Consider the following 8,550-nt stretch of genomic DNA (forward strand, 5'->3'; position numbering starts at 1 on the left):
ACAGCAGGGTAATAAATACAACTTTTGACCTACTGTTTTAGATATTTTTAATTCCTATGGATATAAAACAATTATTGTCTTCTTGTATGGTCCTGAAAGTTTTAAAGAAGACGTGTCATTGGGACATAAAATCTTATTGACCGCTTAAGTGCTGATAATTTGATGACATCAATTAGAATTGATCTTAAATTATAATTTCACTGCTGTTCCTAATTCCTGTGTTCGCCACAGAAGAAATCTTTGAGTCCATTTGCACCCATCACTGACTTCCTCAATCATCAGACTGCTTCCAACCTCACCTCAAAGTACATCCTCTCTGTAGAGGTCAGACTCACAACCTCCATGTGACATAACACATAAACCAGATTATCACTGGTTCTCCGTGAGACTAAAGCCACAAAACTCAACATGCAGAACTTTTTCGTTTGCCCCCCCCTTGCTCTCTATCTGTTGACCCCCTCTGTGTTAGTCTGGTTAAGTCAGCTAAGCACTAAGGTTGCTATGTCTTGTATTAAAAAGGACTTAGCAGCATGCCAGGTCCTTCAGTCTACAACCATGGACACCGCCCCACCCATGACTGCTCTGCAACTGGAGGGAAGTATTTAAATGTGTGCAGGTGATCATCAAGTTGAGAAACTAAGTCATCCACCAGCAGACAGGGGATATTCTTGGTTTGAAGCATTTTGGTTCCAGACAACTGTTATCTGGGTACAAATGAAATATATTCATTCAACCTTCATTCACCCTAAAATATCCTTTACTTTCTGTCATATGAAGGATCTGTTACGTTCAATAAAACATTGAATAAAAAATGGAGAAATAAAGGATTCATCAGGATGACTCATTGCATAAGATCGGCAGATTTATTATTGATTTTTCTATTATTTATCCTTTGATGATTAGTGAATCAGACAGTGCTCTGACACTTGGCAGCTCAACCCTCTTAATTTATTATTTTAATGATAAAAGTCAGATATCTGTCTAATCGGCTTGAAGGGTTAATGTGTAAAATGCAGAGTGACACGATAAGACTGGAATGTTTCATTAAAGCCAACTCTTCTTTCATTTGCGTCAGGGAAGAAGAGGGAGGGTGATAACCACTGCAGATCACTGATAATAAAAACCTCTGTCAGCTGCATGTTGCACAACAACTTGACTGAGTGTGAAGACGAACAAACGTCAAAGGTGAAGCATTAATGATGCATGATTTAGATGGTTCAGAGGATTGGAACCTGAAGTGAGTGATGGTGGCATGCTGATGGAATATTTGACATTATCTTTAATGATAACAATTAAACCTGCAATAAAACCTGATTTATGTAACTCCACAGCAGACTTTGCAAAACAATTTACAGAAAAGAATAGACATCATGAAATGAAATACCCTGACATTAAAAACATCAACCGCAATCAAAAGGGCATTATGAAAAGACAGCAGTAAATAATAAAAATCACATCTTTATAAAAGTGCTTTATGTTTATTTCTTAATAGCAGTGTAACGTCACATTTTAAATCATGCATCATTAACTCCCTCACTTTCTAGCCTGCAGGTTATATGTTTGCTCTTTGGTTTACAGTTCACATAGAGGCCTTCAGTGGGGCCTGACACTGTCAAAACCAGGACAGCACGTTTGGTTTCTTCAATTATTTAAAAAATTACTAATGATTATGTTATTTTTTTATCCTTTATTTTTGCCATGTTGGTCCCATTGAGGTCAGACATCTCTTTCCCAAGGGAGACCTGTCCAAGTATGGCAGTGACAAAAAGTGTCAACAACAGACAATCAGACTGAGGAGAACTAAACTTTTCCATAAAAGAAGTCAGGTAAAACCAGGAGTCCAGACTTTTCACTGAAGATTTAAAAAACATTCAAGGTAACTGTATTTTACCTTGGCGATTGATCCAGGTAAAAGCTTCAGGAAACCTAAAGCTTTCTTCCCAACTCAGTTCAGATTTTAGGAATGACCCATTTCATGACATCCAAAGAAGGAAGGTTGTGAATTCCATCCTTCAGGATGAAAAGGGAGGAATGATATTTTGTCCAAAATCACTTTCAATTTTAAGATATACCAACGACCAATCCGGCCTTTACCCACAGCAGTCCAGTGGACTTCGTAATATGAAGTACAATGCTGAGTAGCAAAGCCACACTTCATAATAAATCTCAGATCATCATGAAACATACTGTCCAGACTGTGAAGACTTTGAGCAGAGGCATTCATGTATAACATATCATCATAATTGAGGATAGGTAAAAAGGTAGTCTGCACTAGTTTCTTTATAAAGCAGGACTAGTTTCTATAGTTTCTATAACATTCAGCTTGTAAGTAACATACTGATTTTGCTTCCTAAAAGACTGTCATCAAATAAAAATCCTAAGTATGTCAAAGTAGATGCCAACTCAATTTGTTGACCGTCCTTTTTAATATTTTCCCAGACCATGCTGTTTTCACTGCTCTTGAAGATGTAAAGAACATGAATTAGTGTTTTATCTGCATTTAGAAGAAGCAATAGACAAAGCTGATTGTGTGCAAAATAAAAGCATGCTGATGATTTTGAAAAAGCTTGAGATTCCTAACAAGATCCAAAATAAGTCCAGTTTCGAGGAGAAGATGACTGGCATGCGCTAGCTCCATAAGCTTTTGTCAGCATCAGCTATCTAACATTCAGAATATCGGCTAGGCTTATTACAATCATCAACCTCACAGTACGCTACAGAAACAGCCTTTGCTTACGTATGCCAAAACAATGGTTCACAGTAAATAGTGAAAGACAGCAGAACGAAATATTTTACCCAAAAACACAACAAATTTGTGTACAGGACAAGATAATCAGAGGGGGAACACCAAAGTCTAAATGCACATGGATTGGTGCCAAAGTTGGCACAAAAGGAAAGTTTCTCACAGTCAAGACCATAGATTGTATATAAAAGGTCAAGTATTTATTCTTCTACTTCACATCCCTCCTTTTTTTTTCTGTCCAACAAAATCACGTCATTGTTAAGCCAAAGATGTTATTTCTGCTAACATGTTACAGCTACCCTCTGATTGGCTCACAGATTTGTGGGGTTACACTTACAGGTAAGTGCTGACATTAGCAGGAAACAGAGGGATCAGCCTTGATGTTTCAGAAACGGAGCTGAACTTTGTATGCCCTCAGACATTCATTACCATGAAATTATAGGCTTTCATGTTGGTGTGGAAACTGGCACAAGCAGGTGGATCCTCTGTGTGTGTGTGTGTGTGTGAACGTTTATATTTCAACAGCATTTATTCAGGCATGCATGTTTGTGTGCACTGATTGCTAATTTGGGGATGTTGTATCTGCATGTACAATATGTGCTTGCTTTTTTGTGTATATGTGTGTGCGTGTGTGTGCGTGTGTGTGCGTGCGTGCATGCGTGCGTGCGTGTGTGTGTGTGTGTGTTTGTTTAGCCTAATGTCGTCAGTCAGTGTTGTTATTTGCCTCTGGCTACAGGTGTGAACTTCTGTGCCCCCGGTGTTGTGTAATAAAGCTGTGTGGCTGCAGAGAAAAGGGAGTGTGTTTGTTTCTGTGAAGGATGGAGAATAAACTTGACATTTTAAAACGTTACATTGAACTGTGAACATCTAAGATAGAAGGTTTTTCAGATTGAACCGGTTTTACCCTAAACAAAAGTAGAATCATTTTAAGGTAAAAAGATTTTGTGCCTCAAACCAAATCCTGAAACTGACATTCAGATGGATTGGTGAATCAAAGAGAAAATAGTGTGAAGCATAAAACCAAAGTTTAAAACACCACCAAACTCTTCAATCTCCTCAGGTTTTTCACCACATGAGCAACACTTTCATATCATCATATTTCATTTGTTTCAACAGACAGAATAGTGTGACTTTGAGTATCAAAAGAGAAATACTCATGACTAAATGACACTAAAAATACAGATGGTCACTGGATTACTTTGGTGATGGAGAAAAGTCTATATGATGACTTTTTCTTATGTACAAGCGGGAACCTAGTTTCAAATCATGGAGGTGAAATTATTACCTTTGATATACTGAAAAATCTTTCTATGTTTCAGTATGTTAGAAGCATTACTTGCCTTTAATTAGTACATACATCCATACATATGGACACAGATATAGAAAACAAGATTTTGAAAATATTGGCACAGAGAACTATATGAGGCCATGATGTTGTATTGTAGTACTGATGCTTGTCTCTGCTTTGTCTGGAGTCTAAATACTCGTGTAATATTGAGTCTTGCTGATTCCTGTAGTTTTTGTGGTTAGATTGTTGGGATATTTGAAACACATTGTACAAACAAGGTTCAGAGATTTCAAGATTTCACCAAAGTTCAAAATGTGCTCTCTCTAACTTCCTTCAATTTCCCCCTGCAGCGTCATGAAACTTCAGCCTGGCAGTGGGACTTAAACACACAGGTGGAACAAGCCAGGGTGAAACAGGTTTGTTTTAGAATCAGTGTTAAACCTGCATGTTTGTGTTTGTGCTTAACATACTTTGTGTGCGTGTGTGTGTGTGTGTGTGTGTGTGTGTGTGTGTGTGTGTGTGTGTGTGTGTGTGTGTGTGTGTGTGTGTGTGTGTGTGTTCAAAACCAGTTTCTTTGTATGGGTGTGTGTGTGTGTATGAGCTCTCTTAATATATCTTACAAATTGTTTTTGTGGGTTTATGGGTGTGTGTGTGTGTGTGTGTGTGTGTGTGTGTGTGTGTGTGTGTGTGTGTGTGTGTGTGTGTGTGTGTGTGTGTGTGTATTTTGGCACAGATCTGTCTGCAGCAGGGTTTCCGTCCCCACAGTCCAGGGGGGATTTGGTCCCCAGGTTTGTTGACTGACCAGTGGGTCTCAGGCTTAAATCCCGCCTTGACCTTTGACCCCAACACTAATTACATATAGCCAGAGTGCTGACGGCTATAATACACCCTGGGCTGAATAGAAAGCCTCCCAAGGTTGTCTACAAAAGACACGGAAGCTGCAGAGCAGAAGACGCCTTGAACCCTTTAAGCCCGGACGGAGACCCTGGACTGTGGGTGGAAGCGGTGATCACTGGAGGGATGGAGGCGTTTCTCAGAGCATTAACATGACCTTTGTTTAGCTCTAATCCCACAGACAAATAATGTTGTCAGTGATAAGGTGGCGATGGGAAAGCGGGTGATGATTGTTCAGGAGCAGAGGGGTCATGGCTTCAATTGGAGAGATCTTTCTTGTTAAAAACTTCACTTAAAATTAGAAATAATGAACAGCTGATTCAGAAGGTTGTCTTATATAAACATATGAAAATGATAGAAGTGTGTGCAGTTTTTGTTGGCATTTATTTGCATTTTTAAATTAAATCCAAAAGGAACGCTGGAGAAACACAGGGACACAGAACACAGGAGAGACGGACAGAGGGAAGATGGACAATGATTCAACAAGGGATAGGGGAAACAGAGGAACTAAATACACAGAGTAATTAACACAGGTGTGGAACACAGGACACAGGTGAAACTAATGAGGGTAATCAAAAAGGAGGGAAACACACAAGGGCAGAAAGTAACTAACCTGGAAACACAGGGGATTCAAAACTACAAAACAGAGAACACAAGACAAGACTAAGAAACACCAGAAAGCACAAAAAGAGACATGGATCACAAAACACACAGAGGACTCAAAGAATAACTAATCCAGAATAAACACAGGGAGGAACCAAGGCAAAAAACACAAGGAAAAACTGAACCAAACATCGACTCATGACAATTATGGTCAGTTTTTAGCCAACATTATCTATGTGATATAATGACCTCACACAAATTCCTCCAAAAATAAATAATAATAATAATTGCATTGTACTTACTTTGGTTCCACATACTTGAAGTCTAGTGTCTTGGTTACAGCAAACCCATCCATCACCTCACTTCTGTCATCTGGATTTTTGTGTATTTCATTTGGCTCTGAATGTTAACATGTTCATTGTAATCTGATTAAGGTGTGAAATCAACATGATATTTGAGTTTAATCCTGTGCTTTTTTTGTTCCTGTTTGCACACCACAATTAAGCCGACACTCACTGCTGCCGTGACAGAAATAACAACACCACTGTGCTGTTGAATAGCACATTTCACTGTAAAGAAAATCCAAAGTCAAGAGTAATATGCAGTTTTTGTCAAACAGAATTAAAATATCACTGAAGTACTTTAGGTTTGAGCTACCACCTGCAAGCTAAGCATACTGGTGCGGCTAATCATGCGGATGTCAGTAAGCAACAGCTTCACAAAAGCCAACAGAACGCTATTTTGTTCTCTCTTTGTATACCATTGCTCAAGTAGTGTTTGTAAACTACAACTGTAATGCAGCGGGGTTAACTCAATTTAATTACTAAAAACAAAATTACATGTAATACAAAAAAATGTGAAACACTTGCAGATTATTGTCACATGACGACTCAACAAACCTTTTTCCAGTGGTTCTCCAGAATCTGAGCCCCAAAGAAAGGGTGTAACGCTCTGACACACCCACAGACTGTTACAATAGTTCATTAGGAAACAGTCCCAGGTGTAGGCGTTTGTTTGTTTTCACAGTGATAAAAGCTTTCAGATTACATTAGCATGTGAGAATTAAACCTGCAGTCCAAAATCAACACAGACAGCATGGAAAAAAAGGGATGACTGCTGGAAAAATAACAAGAAGGAGAGAAAACTGAGATGAAGGAAGGATTAAAGTTGAGGGTGGATGAAGGAGAAACTCAAATCCAAACCCAAACAGAGGATAATTCATCAAATGCGATGACAGACGGCGTGCATCGCATTTGAAGAAGATGGGAGGGGTGAGACAAGCAAATATTTAGGTCGTGACCTTTCAACAATCCAACATGCTTTTTATGTCTGAAGGATCTGTGAGTCATTTTACACTGTTGACTTAAGCTGCATTTTATCATGCTCATATGTCAAAAATTATGACTGAGCCTCTGTGTGGGCGAGCAACCACCCTGCCCAGGAAAGAATTTACGCCTATACCTCCAAACCAACAGATTTAAGAACACAGCACTTTAAAGATTTTACTCTTTTGCTCTAATTATTAGGAAGGAAAATAACCACATGACAGATATCCACATATAAACAGTATACACTTGTATTTATTAGAGCGACCAAACATGAATCCACCAATGAGCAAGCACTAAACAACCTTGAGGAGGAGAAACTTTCTTCGAACACCCAGATACCTGGACTCGTTGGTTTACAGCCAGAGGGAGGTAACACAAGCAGGCCTGTAAATAGGGCAGTGTTCCAGAAGGGTTCTACAAGCTCCTCAAGACAGAGAGTGATGAAAGATTTCAATTTCTGACTCAGGAGCAGTGGTGGACAGTAACAGAGTAAATGTACTTGAGTACAGTCCTGAAGTACATTTTTTGAGTATCTGCACTTTACTTGAGTATTATCTTTTGTGGGAACTTATTACTTTTACTCCACTACATTCAGAAGACAGTTATTGTACTTTTTACTCCACTACATTTCTATCAATGCTCTAGTTACTCACTACTTTTGCTTTGACGTCAGCTGATGAATTTCCTTCTCTTTTCTGAAATCTGATCCCTAAGACAGTAAAATGTGTTTGTGTAGTTCTGTTTGTCTCAGTGGTTTAGCCGTACCTTTATATCATGTGTCATCACAGTTGAACATGGAACAAACACAGAGCAAATTTCACTCAGATCAGGAAGTTCAATTAGAGGTGGTAATGATGGCTATAATTCTCCACCTGAGCACCCATGGTCATATCTTCAGCCCGTGTTAGAGGTTTTTGAAATGAAGAATGATACATAATGTAACAGAATGTACTCATATGTAGTCTTGACTGCTCTCAAAAATATTTTTTAAGATTTTTTAAGAAGTTCCTTGAATACTCAAGTATTTTCAAAATCAGGTATTCAGTACTTTAACTCAAGTAATAAGTTGACAGAACAACTTTCACTTGTATTGGAGTAATATTTGACCTGGAGTATCTATACTTTGACTTAAGTAATGAAGCTGTGTACTTAGTCCACCACTGCTTGGGAGTGAGTACACACGTAGTGGCTGTGAGCTCAGAATATTTGTCCTGAAACTGATGCCCAAACCGTTTCATCTGTCTTCCTTCATCATGAGGGTATTGCAGCACTACTACAAGCTCCTTTTAGATATCCATTTATCGTCTAATGTACTTGTGAATGTGCACTAATGCTTAGCCCAGGTTCCCTGCAGGATGAACTCATTTATGTACCTTAAATCTTCATCATGTTCTTTAAGTCACTTGGTTAAGCTTAGGACAACAGGTAAGGGACTAAATGTAGACCCAACGAAAAATTGGAAGCTTTGCCTTTGGGGTCAGCTCCATTTCAACACATCTCAGTAAAAGGTCAGAAACTGTCCATTTACTCCTGATGTTGCACAAAACTGTCAATCCAAAACAGTTTATCCTCACTGGTGTACATGACCCTAACATACTTAATCTAATTTAAACAGAGAAATAAGTCACTCCCCTCCAAGTGGACAAATCACAGTTATCTGGGAGTGAATCATCATCACCCAGTAAATCAATTAA

General features: G+C 38.7%; 1 long non-coding RNA gene across 1 annotated transcript in view; it reads left to right on the forward strand.

Moving 5' to 3' along the window:
• Positions 1-5,251, forward strand: part of LOC117811898 — a 29,574-nt gene extending 24,323 nt beyond the window's left edge. The window contains exons 2-3 of the long non-coding RNA XR_004631078.1: positions 4,382-4,447; positions 4,765-5,251. This is a non-coding gene — a long non-coding RNA (uncharacterized LOC117811898). The remainder of the gene's footprint in view (positions 1-4,381; positions 4,448-4,764) is intronic.
• The last annotated feature ends 3,299 nt before the right edge of the window (positions 5,252-8,550 follow it).

The sequence above is a fragment of the Notolabrus celidotus genome, chromosome 4, assembly GCF_009762535.1.
Source record: "Notolabrus celidotus isolate fNotCel1 chromosome 4, fNotCel1.pri, whole genome shotgun sequence".
Classification (NCBI taxonomy): domain Eukaryota; kingdom Metazoa; phylum Chordata; class Actinopteri; order Labriformes; family Labridae; genus Notolabrus; species Notolabrus celidotus.